Source organism: Schistocerca americana, chromosome 7, assembly GCF_021461395.2.
Source record: "Schistocerca americana isolate TAMUIC-IGC-003095 chromosome 7, iqSchAmer2.1, whole genome shotgun sequence".
Taxonomy (NCBI): Eukaryota; Metazoa; Arthropoda; class Insecta; order Orthoptera; family Acrididae; genus Schistocerca; species Schistocerca americana.
Window position 1 is genome coordinate 135,701,364 of NC_060125.1, and position 11,544 is coordinate 135,712,907.

Sequence of the window (11,544 nt, forward strand, 5' to 3'; positions counted from 1 at the left end):
CCAGGTGGACGTACCGCCGAATTGCTCAACACGTGGGGCGTGAGGTCTCCACAGTACATCGATGTTGTCGCCAGTGGTCGGCGGAAGGTGCACGTGCCCGTCGACCTGGGACCGGACCGCAGCAACGCACGGATGCACGCCAAGACCGTAGGATCCTACGCAGTGCCGTAGGGGACCGCACCGCCACTTCCCAGCAAATTAGGGACACTGTTGCTCCTGGGGTATCGGCGAGGACCATTCGCAACCGTCTCCATGAAGCTGGGCTACGGTCCCGCACACCGTTAGGCCGTCTTCCGCTCACGCCCCAACATCGTGCAGCCCGCCTCCAGTGGTGTCGCGACAGGCGTGAATGGAGGGACGAATGGAGACGTGTCGTCTTCAGCGATGAGAGTCGCTTCTGCCTTGGTGCCAATGATGGTCGTATGCGTGTTTGGCGCCGTGCAGGTGAGCGCCACAATCAGGACTGCATACGACCGAGGCACACAGGGCCAACACCCGACATCATGGTGTGGGGAGCGATCTCCTACACTGGCCGTACACCACTGGTGATCGTCGAGGGGACACTGAATAGTGCACGGTACATCCAAACCGTCATCGAACCCATCGTTCTACCATTCCTAGACCGGCAAGGGAACTTGCTGTTCCAACAGGACAATGCACGTCCGCATGTATCCCGTGCCACCCAACGTGCTCTAGAAGGTGTAAGTCAACTACCCTGGCCAGTAAGATCTCCGGATCTGTCCCCCATTGAGCATGTTTGGGACTGGATGAAGCGTCGTCTCACGCGGTCTGCACGTCCAGCACGAACGCTGGTCCAACTGAGGCGCCAGGTGGAAATGGCATGGCAAGCCGTTCCACAGGACTACATCCAGCATCTCTACGATCGTCTCCATGGGAGAATAGCAGCCTGCATTGCTGCGAAAGGTGGATATACACTGTACTAGTGCCGACATTGTGCATGCTCTGTTGCCTGTGTCTATGTGCCTGTGGTTCTGTCAGTGTGATCATGTGATGTATCTGACCCCAGGAATGTGTCAATAAAGTTTCCCCTTCCTGGGACAATGAATTCACGGTGTTCTTATTTCAATTTCCAGGAGTGTATATCCTAAAATTCCCAAACGCCACGGGTATTATTCCATATTAACAGATGTTTCAGCATTTTAGGTAAGTAATCAAAATTCAAGGAGAAGAAATAAAACTTTTAGGTTTGCCGATGACAATGTAATTCTGTCAGAAACAACAAAGAACTTGGAAGAGAAGTCGAGCGGAATGGACAGTGCCTTGAAAGGAGGATATAAGATGAACATCAGAAAGCAAATCAACTGAAGCATACCATAGGCGAATTAAATCAGGCGATACTGTGGGAATCAAGTTAGGAAAAGAGGTGCTAAAACTAGTAGATGAGATTTGCTATTATAAAATAACCGATCATGGCCCAAGTAAACCCTATACAAAATGTAGACTGGCTATCGCAAGAAAGCCGTTTCCGGAGAAATATAATAATATCGAATATAAATTTAAGTTTAAAAAGTCTTTCCTGAAGGTATTTCCCAGGAATGTAGTCTCGTGTGGAACTGGAACGTGGACAATAAAGAGCTCAAACAAGAAGAGAGTGGAGGGTTTCGAAATGTGGTAATGCTGAAGATTAGATGAGTAAGTCACATTACCAATGAGGAGGTGCTGAACTTAACAGGGAAGAAAAGAAATCTGTGGCTTAACTTGAGTAAAAGAAGAGACCGCTTGATACGACACATTCTGAGACATCGAGAGATCACCAGTTTGGTACTGAAGGGAAATGTGGATGGTAAAAGCCTTAGAGGGAGAACAAAAGACAAACAGAGCAAGCATATTCAGAAGGACGTGAGTTGCAGTAGATTTTCGGAGATGAAGAGGCTTGCACACGAGGAGGGACTGAAGGCAACACCAAAAAACGTACAGTACACAGTTGGTAAAGGCAGCAGCGTGGTCAGCACTTACTGCAGATCACATTCAATTCTCAGATAAACCTCGCTTTGTGTTCAAAGGTTAGTGTTTAGTCTGTCAGTAAGGTCCAAAGATGTTTCAGATTACACAAACCGCAGAAACATGTGCATTGCACGGACGGTACACTATAAGACGACCTCAGTCACACTAACAGTTCATAATCTGTGCACCCCTATATGACTTACCCCTTTTTGTAGTACTAACTAATCATTTATCTTTGAACTCACGAAGGTTCTGTTATCCGTTGCGCTACCAAAGATTAGATGAATATTCGACTCAAATTACAGCCTGATGTGTCTTTACTAGAACTTACTGGAAAGACTGTTGTGAGTACTTATCTGTATTTTAAATTTTTATCTGAAAGATGCAATATATAAAGACGACGGTTAGCTTAAAATGAAGACGACTGTATCTGTCAGTATGAAGAACAAAACGAAGAGAAGTTACGGGTACTGCCTGGTACCTGATTCTCCTGCAATATAGCGGTCAACTGATCTAAGAAAGGAAAATCATGGGAAAGAATCAAGAGGGAGGCTCTTAACATCTGTATCACAAACCGGTAAGAGTGGAATGAACTGCACTAACTACAACCGAAAGCTAAGTATGGTGAGAGGCAGGGAAGAAAGGCTATAGTAACAGTGTGCTACCTTTAGTGTCCGATGATGAGTTGATGAATTGGACAAGAGCAAGCCGATACCTACTCTTTTCGATTCCAGCGTGCTGCAGCCACGGAAACTCCGCCATTAAGCTCAATAAAATAATCACTAGACTCAACGTCCCACAGCGACTTAACTCTAAGATTCTTTTTGTGTATTTGACGCCACCATCAGCAGGTAACTTTCTGCAAGAAACTTATCAAACTCAATCACGAATTTCCTCCTGGCATTTTCAGGAACATTACGTAAGAAAAGTCATCTTTTGAAATGATCATAGACATTTTCACAATGGTTTTCCATTTTTCATCATGAACCGTGTCGCCAAGTCAGTTATGGTAACTACCTGGATCTACGTAAATCAATGTAAAAGATTTTCTTTACAACTACCGAACGAAATTAATAGATCTCGCTAAACATACTTTAATAAAAAATAAGTGAAAATAACTATTTGACAATGAAACAAAATTGAATTAATACAGAATAATACTGTGTCGCCAACAGTGGAAGCCGCTGGACAATTAATATCCATAGAACTCCCTTACCCGTTGACGTGTGTGTAAACCCGACTAGTTTGCACATATAGATTCTAGGTTTCGTGTTCTAACACTTAGATTTACGTCAGATATCGTTAAGTGACCATTCATTTAGCTTGTGTGTTCACAGAGAATCAGCAATACTTTACGAATCTTGCTTTCCAGTTTTATATCTACACACCCTGTTAGATGGCGTCGGTAAGTGCTGCAGCTCTTCCTCTATCAGTAAGACGGCATCTCTTTAAACATAAAGTCTAGTCAATAATTATCAAAGAGCTGGAAACCCAGACTAATGAGGATGGCATCTTCCAATATGCTAGAATGTAGCTTATATGTTCTTAACCCCTGCATTGATTTTGAATAATAATAGTGATAACACAACTACATAGATCTTTCCTATATATACATATGACAGCAAAGTATAATTTGCGTTGTTGTCTGGCTAATATGAATTTCTGTTTTACTTTCATTAGTTTTGATATCACGCCTCGTTGAGGTTATGTTCCGCTAGTGGTATATTAACTGAACTCATGTCATCAGACGATTTTAAGAATTGGTGCACTACATCAACAACCAGTTTAGGGAAGAAGATGGCGGTGCACCATGTTCTGCACTAGGAAGACTATAATTGGGGTTTTTTTCTGGAAAATATGAGTTGTTATTATTCTTTTGTTGATTTTTATTTTGTTGTCTAAGAGATGTCTAAATATACTAAAAACATTGTTGAGGGTATTATTGAGTTAGTAGGATAGGTCTACTGCTTTCGATATAGCTGTTTTAAGCAGTATGTGCCTAAATATTCGTGTATTCATCTTGTTGTAGTCATCAATAAATGATAGTGTAATACTCTAATAGTAGATTTTATTTCGTATATTACAATTTTGTGGGAGAAAAGATTTGAACATCCAGCTATTTGCACTGCTAAATCAATAAATTACTTCCTTTTGAATGTGTGTCTTAGATATTTATAAGCAAAGCCTAACAGTTTGTTTATTTACTATACAAAGATACTGTTGTCTGACATGTGGGCACCATCTGTTACTGCGAGTACTGTTGACGGAATGATACGTGCAAAACCAAACTTTCATCGAGTGTCTTTTTTTTTAATTGCTTTTCAGGAAAAGTCCTCTATATCACCAGAGTTTTAGATGGCATTGTGTTCTGAATAATTCATGTATGTGTCATTGGTTCAGATTTTACACCTGTCTAAGATTATATTCTACTTGGACTGCAGAACTAGAACTTACACCAGACTCAGCATTCCATCAACACTCCTCCATCGCTGAGTTTAAATCGACTTGGTGAAATATGACTAACTTATAGCTTGTGCAACAAGCGTTTGAAATATGAGCACCGCACAATTAGCTGACTGTACACGTGCAATCCACATTTGTGCAGTATGAGATATATTAAACATACAAGTTTGAATGTCTCCACTAGTCAGAGGCGTCTAGTGTGTTCCATTTTCATTATGATGATAAATCTATAAGTCACAGTTCACAAGTTTAGTACATTATATTAACATCCCTGCTATATCTACAACCAGTGTCTTATAATTAGATTTTCATAATATATTTACAACTACTATGTTTTATCTTCAGTTTCAGCTAAAACCAGTGTTATAGTGCTAACCTAATTTTACGCGCCTGATGCTGCGCGAGCCCCTATTGACTACTGCTGTCTCATTGACAATGAGACCACAAAATGGCGCTCAGTTTATCATTGAAAATGAAGCGTTCATCATCTTTTCCCGATGACGTCAAAGTACGTTGTTTTATAGTGTAACTTAGGCGTAAACTGGATGTAATCATACACAGAACAGTTCATTTGTCAGCATAATTCATTTGATACACGTTTTAGCTAATTATCAATCCATAATCCCTTTACTTACGAGTGTTTCTCAGCTTTAGATATAAGCAGACTTATAAATATCAATGTTTTCCGCAAAACTCTGCAACAATGTCCAAACAAATGAGTGATATGGAGGTAGTAGAACACCAGTTATATGTAAACTGAAGGTGGAGAGGGAAAGAGCGGAAAGGATATCTTCGAAAGTTCAGACACCACGCATTCATACACTACTGGCCATTAAAACTGCTACACCGCGAAGATGATGTGCTACAGACGCGAAATTTAACTGACAGAAAGAAGATGCTGTGATATGGAAATGATTAGCTTTTCAGAGGATTCACACAAGGTTGGTGCCTGTGGCGACACCTACAACGTACTGACATGAGGAAAGTTTCCAACCGATTTCTCATACACAAACAGCGGCTAACCGCCGTTGCCTGGTGAAACGTTGTTGTGATGCCTCGTGTAAGGAGGAGAAATGCGTACCATCACGTTTCCGTCTCTGATAATGGTCGGATTGTAGCCTATCGCGATTGTGCTTTATCGTATCACGACATTGCTGCTCGCGTTGGTCGAGATCCAATGACTGTTAGCAGAATATGAAACCAGTGGATTCAGGAGGGTAATACGGAACACCGTGCTGGATCCCAACGGCCTCGTATCGCTAGCAGTCGAGATAACAGGCATCTTATCCGCGTGGCTGTAACGGATCGTGCAACCACGTCTCGATCCCTGAGTCAACAGATGGGGACGTTTGCAAGACAACAACCATCTGCGCGAACAGTTCGACGACGTTTGCAGCAGCATGGACTATCAGCTCGGAGACGATGGCTGCGGTTACCCTTGATGCTGCAACACAGACAGGAGCGCCTGCGACGAACCTGGGTGCACGAATGGCAAAACGTCATGTTTTTTCGGATGAGTCCAGGTTCTGTTTACAACACCATGATGGTCGCAGCCGTGTTTGGCGACATCACGGTGAACACACATTGGAAGCGTGTATTCGTCATCGCCATACTGGCGTATCAGGCTGCGTGATGGTGTGCGGTGTCATCGGTTACACGTCTCTGTCACCTCTTGTTCGCACTGACGGCACTTTGAACAGTGGACGTTACATTTCAGATGTGTTACGACCCGTGGCTCTACCCTTCATTCGATCCCTGCGAAACCCTACATTTCAGCAGGATAATGCACGACAGCATGTTGCAGGTCCTGTATGGGCCATTCTGGATTCAGAAAATTGTTCGACTGCTGCCCTGGCTAGCACGTTCTCCAGATCTCTCACCAATTGAAAACGTCTGGTAAATGGTGACCGAGCAACTGGCTCGTCACAAAACGCCAGTCACTACTCTTGATGAACTGTGATATCGTGTTGAAGCTGCATGGGCAGCTGTACCTGTATACGCCATCCAAGCTCTGTTTGACTCAGTGCCCAGGCGTATTAAGGCCGTTATTACGACCAGAGGTGGTTGTTCTGGGTACTGATTTCTCAGGATCTATGCCTCCAAATTGCGTGAAAATGTAACCAAACGTCAGTTCTAGTATAATATATCTGTCCAATGAATACCCGTTTACCATCTGCATTTCTTCTTGGTGTAGCAATTTTAATGGCCAGTAGTGTATAATTAGAATCCGAATTTCTAGACCAAATGTCAAGTTCAGTGACATATTTAATATTTTGTTCGATAGGAAATTAACTAGATTTAACATTGCCTTTACAACGTATAGCTGTAGGTATTGATACTATAGATATTTGTAACACGTTGCTTGTAGATTGCCATTGTGGGTATATGTTAAAGAAATTGTTGGCACGAAATGTTACAACGTGATACACACACTGCAGTGCTGTAAATGAACTAGTCGTGATTTGTAAACTAGGCTTCATGTTGCGTCTGAGAAAGTTAGTGTATAGTCACTGAATATTAACAGTTGTATTACTTTTGAATGCATTATGGGAACAGCAGTGATCAATGTCTTGTAAATAATTACTATTAAAAACAGTCTTGATCACGATTTATTTTATAAGGTGACCGGTTTCGACCACTACTGTGGTCATCTTCAGACCATTGAGTGGAAACCCCTTTCTGTTAGAGAATCACAACTGTGATTCTCCAACAGAAAGGGGTTTCCACTCAATGGTCTGAAGATGACCACAGTAGTGGTCGAAACCGGTCACCTTATAAAATAAATCGTGATCAAGACTGTTTTTAATAGTAATTATTAACAGTTGTGATTTAAACCAGCGAGACGAGTCGTTCAGTGAGCAATAGAGGGAACTATAAGAAGAAGCAAGAAAAGAAGCCTACGGCTGCAGGAACAGACAGAAGACGAAGACGTTGTTACGAGCATAATTAAAAAGAAAGGAAACTGAACTTCAGTTGCTGTCGGTGTAAGATTATGAATGAGTTTTAAGGATCCCGCGTGATATAAAGATCTGTGAACGAACCACTCCCCATAATGTCATATGGAATTATAAGACGAAGTCGGGCAACGGACGTCATTGAACATCTGAGCTTGAACAGGTTGAACAGGGGTGGCCCAATTAAATACGAATTATGGGCACCATAACGCCCATAGAAATAATGAGAAAGGTTTTCATCAGACTATGGAATGAAACTGAAGGTCACAATGAAATACTGTTTATTGCTAAAACGCATGGACTTGACTCCAAACAAGGAACAGATATGTTACAAGTAATTATTAAATTGAAACCGGCGTAAGTGGGTTCTTGAAGATACACAATAATACGTGGCACAGGGGGGGGGGGGGGGGGGGGGTGAGGATGTGGTGAGGAAGGGGAAAGGAAACAGAATGCAAATACTGTATAATTTGCTATACCGATGTCAACCGCCGATGATTGCTGAATTAGTTAACCGATTAAAGGAAAGCCCAGAGGAGTACATTTTAACACCCGTACCCTTGTCTGTGCACAAGATGAGTTCAACTAGATGAATGTATGAATTAATTCAGAAAAGCAAGACCGTAAGTCGGAACAAATAACTTCAAGCCCGCTTCGTTACATCCTTCAGGATCGTTTCTCGTGTGTATAATCATCCTATAACTCAGAGAGAATGCCTGTAGTGATGGCTGAAAGTTACAAGTTCGGCCCCAGGATCATCCGTGACCGTCTCTGAGACGAAATCTCAAAACGACCATCTATCAGACAAAGCTGCTGGAAATGCAGACGAAGACCGAATGTTCCCTTGTTCCCTTTCTATAGCTGTACCGGTAAAAAAAGTGTTCATACCCTCTCCTTCTAGAATTTTTGTTGGTTCTACCAGATCTGTATCTCGTTGTCCAATCGCTGTGGAACTTACAAGTTCCGTCCAATAAAAATGCTAGTAGTCTCCCTACTCTTCAAAAATTACAGGTAATGAACTAGTAATACACTTTTCACTCTTAGACTGTGGGCAGAAAACAGAGATTCCGTCCCACAGTAAGACTGGAGTAAGATTTCATCAATGATAGCGGCTGCATGTAGTGACTCGCGAATTTTCACCCCCGGTAAAAATTAATTTGGTTGAGCCAAACCTGGCCTGCCTTACCAAACTTATGCAACTACTGCTGACCTCCATTTTAGTACAGTAGATTCCAGTCGCATTTAGTTTCTCATGTTTTCCCATCCCCTTGCAAATCTCTATACTGTAGAAAGCGTTCTTTCACTGTCAGTTTTCATCTTGCCGAGTTCAGCTCACTGCCTCCTGCTGTGGACGGCACTGGTGAGGCGGTATGGTCGCCCCAAAGATTGGCTGTCGCCCAGAGCTCATGTCCCATTTTAGCGAAAGATCAGTTTTACGACCAGTTTACCATTCTTCATGTTACGTATCAGTACGCGAATTGTGAATGACTCTTATTGCTCAAAAACACAACACACCACATTTTCGTTTGGAAAAATTGGTCTTATCTTTGATCGATTAGTGAAAAGCATCACATTAAACTGCACTTTGAGCACAGAGCCCCCCCCCCCCCCCCCCCAGCCTACAACGTTGCATGCAGCTGAGTTTCGAATTCGATAGTGCCACGTTAAGAGACAGTCCCTACATACTTGGTCTTCGCTTCAAACTTTTAACATCATGCTCCCTGCTAATAATTTCTAAATTTCAGGTATTTGTCATGTGTAGAGATGATCGCTTCAAACCTACGGTGTCCAGGCTCATTTGTGAGATCGTTCCTGACTAAGGTTTCAATGAGGTCTTTATATTACGTGTTTTTCAGGACATGTTTTTGCTATTGTGTAGGTGTAGGTGTTTGTTTGGTTTGCGCATTTTTTTTTTCAATATTCGAAGATCAGTATCTAGTTTTCCTTGAGGCATACGAGAATATCGATCGTCTTTCACACTACTTTCCCACTCTCCAAATAGTCTTACAGCTTTGAGAAAAAAATATACTGTTTTTCCGTTTTTGTGCGTAGGGTACTTTTCTGCCATGTGGTCTGTTGGAGGACTCTTATGTATGTTGTTCATGAATTTTCGTGTCTGCTTTCTAAATAATAATTGGAGTTGTTACATCTACAAGTTTGGCACTGGAAAGGTTTTTGACGTTTCAAAGCACTGTCGCTGTGTTAATAAACTGATTAGTGAACAAAGTGGTACGTGAACGGCAAGTAACTGGGGCAGCGGTGGTGGTACGGAGGTTGCTGAAATAAAGAAAATATTTCAACCCTCTCCTCGCTGGTACAAGATACATTATTTCCATTACTTTAGGGGGTGATGATTTAAAAGCTTTCAGACGTGTTTTAGGAAGGAAACCATATGCAAATGATATTGAGGTACTTTATCTCACTTATGTATCAGGTCCAAAAAAGATTTAAATGGCTGAACGCTGAACATGACAACGAAAACCAAACCGTACACTGTCAAAACACCCACATTAAAAAACACCCTCCTGTCTACTAATGCACAACGTTATACCATTCCGAACTGTGTCAAACAGTGTCAGAGATTAACAGTCACCCACATATAGCATAATCCGGAAACATAAATGTAATAGGACACGGGTTTTCATACTTGGAACAATATAAAAGCAAAGAGAGAGGCATCGTATAAGAGGTGAGAAAGTGACTGTTAGCATGGAAGAGAACAATACGAGATTCTCCGTTACCTTGTGCAATAATTTACGTACTCCTGAAACAAAACAAATAAGACATATCTCAGTAAACAACTCTAATGCTTCTCATAGTTCACCGCTGCATCACTCTATCTTTTTTTTTTTTTTTTTTTTGGTCAGTCTACTGACTGGTTTGATGCGGCCCGCCACGAATTCCTTTCCTGTGCTAACCTCTTCATCTCAGAGTAGCACTTGCAACCTACGTCCTCAATTATTTGCTTGACGTATTCCAATTTCTGTCTTCCTCTACAATTTTTGCCCTCTACAGCTCCCTCTAGTACCATGGAAGTCATTCCCTCATGTCTTAGCAGATGTCCTATCATCCTGTCCCTTCTCCTTATCAGTGTTTTCCACATATTCCTTTCCTCTCCGATTCTGCGTAGAACCTCCTCATTCCTTACCTTATCAGTCCACCTAATTTTCAACATTCGTCTATAGCACCACATCTCAAATGCTTCGATTCTCTTCTGTTCCGGTTTTCCCACAATCCATGTTTCACTACCGTACCATTCTGTCCTCCAGGCGTACATCCTCAGAAATTTCTTCCTCAAATTAAGGCCGGTATTTGATATTAGTAGACTTATCTTGGCCAGAAATGCCTTTTTTGCCATAGCGAGTCTGCTTTTGATGTCCTCCTTGCTCCGTCCGTCATTGGTTATTTTACTGCCTAGGTAGCAGAATTCCTTAACTTCATTGACTTCGTGACCATCAATCCTGATGTTAAGTTTCTCACTGTTCTCACATCTACTACTTCTCATTACCTTCGTCTTTCTCCCATTTACTCTCAAACCATACTGTGTACTCATTAGACTGTTCATTCCGTTCAGCAGATCATTTAATTCTTCTTCACTTTCATTCAGGATAGCAAGTTCATCAGCGAATCGTATCATTGATATCCTTTCACCTCGTATTTTAATTCCACTCCTGAACCTTTTCTTTATTTCTATCATTGCTTACTCGATGTACAGATTGAAGAGTAGGGGTGAAAGGCTACAGCCTTGTCTTACACCCTTCTTAATACGAGCACTTCGTTCTTGATCGTCCACTCTTATTATTCCTTCTTAGTTGTTGTACATATTGTATAAGACCCGTCTCTCCCTATAGCTTACCCATACTTTTTTCAGAATCTCGAACAGCTTGTACCATTTTATATTGTCGAACGCTTTTTCCAGGTCGACAAATCCTATGAAAGTGTCTTGATTTTTCTTTAGCCTTGCTTCCATTATTAGCCGTTACGTCAGAATTGCCTCTCTCGTCCCTTTACTTTTCCTAAAGCCAAACTGATCATGACCTAGCGCATTCTCAATTTTCTTTTCCATTCTTCTGCTTATTGTTCTTGTAAGCAGCTTCGATGCATGAGCTGTTGATTGTGCGATAATTCTCGCACTTGTCAGCTCTTGCCGTCTTCGGGATTG